Source organism: Nuphar pumila, chromosome 12 (genome assembly GCF_984573655.1).
Source record: "Nuphar pumila chromosome 12, dmNupPumi1.hap1.1, whole genome shotgun sequence".
Taxonomy (NCBI): Eukaryota; Viridiplantae; Streptophyta; class Magnoliopsida; order Nymphaeales; family Nymphaeaceae; genus Nuphar; species Nuphar pumila.
The window spans coordinates 52,489,086-52,493,890 of NC_143260.1; the positions used below are offsets into that span (position 1 = coordinate 52,489,086).

Below are 4,805 nucleotides of genomic sequence, written 5' to 3' on the forward strand. Positions count from 1 at the left end.
TTTGAGGATGATCTTTGATTTCGACAAATGTTCTTTGATGATCATCTTCATTAGATTTGGCTGTGTTATCTAGGAATAAATCTGTACTTTCAACATCATCATCGTTAGTCTACAACAACAACAACAACAACAACAACTACGCCTTCATCCCAAAACAATTGGGGTCAGCGATATGAACCAAAAAAGAAATTCATTTTGGGTCTTCCACATGAATCCTTTTCCTCCAATCATTTCTATCCAACGCCATGTCCTCGGTGAGGTTCAAAGCATTCATATCCTTTCCTATCATCTCCATCCAAGTCTTCCTAGGCCTACCCCGACCTCTTTTAACTAATATATTTTCCCATTTCTCCAACCTTCTAACTGGAGCATCATTAGGCCTTCGCCGAATATGTCCAAACCACCGTAAACGATTCTCTCGCATCTTATTTTCAATGGGTGCAACACCTACCTTCTTACGTATCTCTTCGTTCCGAATCTTATCTTTTATTGTATTTCCACACATCCATCTAAGCATCCGCATCTCAGCTACACTCATTTTTTGAATATGATGTCTCTTGGCAGCCCAACATTCCGTACCATATAGTAAAGCGGGTCTAATAGTCGTCCTATAAAACTTTCCCTTCAACCGCAATGGCATTCTACGATCGCACAGCACTCCAGTAGCACTTTTCCATTTCATCCACCCAACCTTTATCCTATGATTTACATCTCCATCAATTTCTCCATACTTTTGAATGATGGATCCCAAATATTTGAAATAATCATTCACCGGTATATCTTGCTCACCAAGCTTCACTACACTCCCATCCCTACTTCGTTGCTTACTAAACCGACATTCCATATATTCAGTCTTACTCTTACTCAACTTAAAACCTCTAGCTTCCAATGTCTGTCTCCATAATTCTAACTTAGCATTAACCCCAGCTCTAGACTCATCAATCAAAACAATATCATCAGCAAACAACATACACCATGGTACATTTTCTTGAATTGATCTCGTAAGCTCATCCATCACTATCGCAAATAGGAAAGGGCTTAAAGCAGATCCTTGATGTAACCCAACCGTTATCGGAAAATTGGTTGTCACCCCTCCACAAGTGCGGACATTGGTTACTACTCCTTCATACATATCTTTAATTATACTAATGTACTTGAGAGAAACATCTTTCTTCATCATTGTCCACCAGAGAACGTCCCTAGGTACTCTATCGTATGCCTTCTCTAAATCAATAAAAACCATATGCAAATCTTTGTTCCTCTCTCTATATCTTTCAATAAGTTGTCTAAGAAGATGTATAGCTTCCATAGTTGATCTTCCAGGCATAAAACCAAATTGATTCTCTGATATCATGACAACCTTCCTCAACCTAGACTCAATCACCCTCTCCCAAAGTTTCATAGTATGACTCATGAGTTTTATACCACGATAGTTTGTGCAATCTTGTATATCACCCTTATTCTTATATAAAGGCACCAAAGTACTCTTCCTCCACTCATTAGGCATCTTATTTGTTCGCCAAATCAAGTTAAAAAGATTTGTCAACCATTCTAAACCTTTCTCTCCCAAGCATTTCCAAGCCTCGATAGGTATACCATCTGGGCCAACTGCCCTTCTTGATTTCATTTTCTTCAAAGCCTCTGCAATTTCTTTCTTTTGAATCTTGCGCATGAAGTCATGATTTATCTCATGAAAAGGAATGGAGAAGTCTCCAAGATCTTGAGCATGACTATCATTAAATAGCTTATCAAAATAATCTTTCCATCTCTCCTTAATCTCCTCATCTTTGACTAAAACCCTTTGCGTTTCATCTTTGATACATCTAACCATACCCAAATCCTTCGATTTCCTATCTCTCATCTTTGCAAGCCTATAAATATCCTTCTCGCCTTCTTTGGTATCCAACTTGTCATAAACCTCCTTATATACCTTAGCCCTCGCGTTTCGAACAACTTTTTTAGCTTCCTTCTTTGCTATCATATACTTCTCCAAATTCTCATTATCACGACTCTTACTTAGATTTCTATAACACTCTCTTTTAACCTTAATAGCTAATTTGACATCCTCGTTCCACCATGATGTATCCTTACCTAGTGGTGCACCACCTTTAGACTCACCCAATACCTCCTTAGCTACTTTTCTCATACCACCCGCTATCTTATTCCACATTGATTCTGAATCCTCCTCGAGACACCAATCAACTTCCTTAACTACCTGCTCTACAAACATTCCTTGTTTAGCTCCTTTCAGTGCCCACCACTTAATTCTAGGATCTATCCTATGTCTATCCCTTTTGCGGCATTGTCTAATTCTAAGATCTAAAATTAAGACTCTATGTTGTGTAGCTACACTTTCTCCTGGTATAACCTTACAATCGATGCAACAACCCCTATCTCTCTTTCTAAGTAGGAAAAAATCTATCTGACTCGTATTAACCCCACTTTTAAATGTTACTAGGTGAGACTCCCTCTTCCTAAACCAAGTGTTTGCTAAGATCATATCATAGGACAAACAAAAATCTAAAATCCTTTCTCCACTTTCATTTCTTTCTCCTATACCATAGCCTCCATGGATATTCTCAAATCCATCCCTACTAATGCCTACATGTCCATTAAGGTCACCGCCGATGAAAAGCTTTTCTCCATAGGATGTCTCTTGTACTACTCCATCTAAATCTTCCCAAAATTGATGCTTAATGGAATCATCTAAACCTACTTGAGGTGCATAAACACTAATAATATTAATAATATCTGTACCTAATACTAATTTAATAAGTAAAATTCTATCACCCTTCCTACGGACCTCAACTACATTATCTATAAACTGACGACTCATAACAATCCCTACTCCATTCCTATTCCTATTTATTCCTGTATACCAAATCTTATATCCCCAAGGTTCTATCACTTTAGCTTTCTCACCTACCCATTTGGTCTCTTGAAGACATAAAATATCAATCTTTCTCCTACACATAACATCTACTAACTCTACCAACTTACCAGTTAAAGACCCTATGTTCCAAGTGGCTAACCTAATTTTATGGTCTTGGACTAACTTCTTTACCCCCACCCGTCCAACAAAGTGAGGGAACCCTTGCCTATTTGACACCACACCCGGGCGCCGGTGTGACGCGTCGCTTCTGGGCGACGACCTAGCAACCCTTGCACATTTATCACTGCCTCCGGGCCTAGAGAGTACAGCGCGTCGCTCAGTAGGGAACGCCCCAACGAAATTCTCATATTGGTTCATTTTCATAGGATATGACAAAGTTTTTATGCTGGCTGTCACAGGCCTACCGCAACCCTCCTCCTTTATCCGGGCTTGGGACCGGCAGTGTATAACTACACAGGCGGAGTTAGAGAGTGCAACACGAGGACTTCCCAGGAGGTCACCCATCCCAGTACTACTCTCGCCCAAGCACGCTTAACTTCGGAGTTCTGATGGGATCCAGTGCTTTAGTGCTGGTATCATCATCGTTAGTCTGCTTAAGAAAAGATTGATCAATAGATTCACAAAAACTGACATGCGTAGATTCTTCAATAGTATATGAACTCTTATTAAAAACTCTGTATGCTTTACTATGACTAGAGTATCCTAAGAATATGCCTTCAATAGATTTAGCATCAAATTTATCCAGGCTATCTTTTGTGTTAAGGATAAAGCATTTACATCCAAAGACTTTAAAATAGTCTATTCTTGGAGTCCTGTCATAGAATAATTCATAGGGAGTTTTATTTAATAAGGGTCTAATAAGAACTCTATTGGTTATATAGCATGCAATATTAACAGCTTCTGCCCAAAAAAGATTTAGCAAGATTATTATGTTGGAGCATAGTTCTAGCAGATTCCTGAAGGGTTCTATTCTTTCTTTCTACTACACCATTTTGAGGTGAAGCTCTAGGAAAGGCAAAGTTATGAGAAATACCATGCAAGTTGCAAAAATTTACAAAAAGTTCATTTTCAAATTCTCCTCCATGGTCACTACGGATTTTTACAATAGAACAAGATTTTTCATTTTGTAATTTTTTACATAAAATTTTAAATTGACAAAACGTATCATTTTTGTTTTTCAAAAATATTACCCAAGTAAATCTTGAGTAATCATCTACAATGACAAAAGCATATTTATTATGATTAAGACTAGCTACTCTAGAAGGACCAAAAAGATCCAGGTGGAGAAGCTCTAAAGGTCTTTTACTTGAAATGATATTTTTTGATTTGAAAGATGATTTAGACAGTTTTCCTAATTGACTTGCATCACAAAAATAATCCTTTTTAAAAGATATTTTGGGTAACCCTCGTACTAGCTTGTTTTTAGCTAATTTAGACATGTATTTGGAGTTGACATGACCCATTCTCATGTGCCATAAATGTTGAGTGTCATTATTAGCTATAAGGCAATGTTCAGTAATTTTTTCTAGGTATAATTAATATATATTATTTCTTCTTATACCTTTTAAGATGATGTTTTCGTTGGTGTCTGCTATAAGGCATGCATCATGATTAAAGCTAACATTATAACCTGTGTCACACATTTGACTAATACTTAGGAGGTTATGTTTTAAGCCTTTAACAAGGAGAACGTCTTTGATAAGAGGTTTATCTATATTGCCAATATTACCAATACCAATTATCAAACCTTTGTTGTTATCTCCAAAGGTGACGGTTCCTCCTTCTTTATGATGAAGAACAACAAAAAGGTCTGGATGTCCTGTCATGTGTTTTGAACATCCACTATCTAGTATTCATCTGTTCTTCTTCTTTGGAGCCTACAAAACATTAAGTAAAACTTCTTTTTGGTACC

General features: G+C 37.4%; 1 pseudogene; it reads right to left on the reverse strand.

The window, feature by feature from the left end:
- Positions 1-3,360: 3,360 nt before the first annotated feature.
- On the reverse strand, positions 3,361-3,479 carry LOC149820903 (5S ribosomal RNA; annotated as a pseudogene).
- Positions 3,480-4,805: the final 1,326 nt, after the last annotated feature.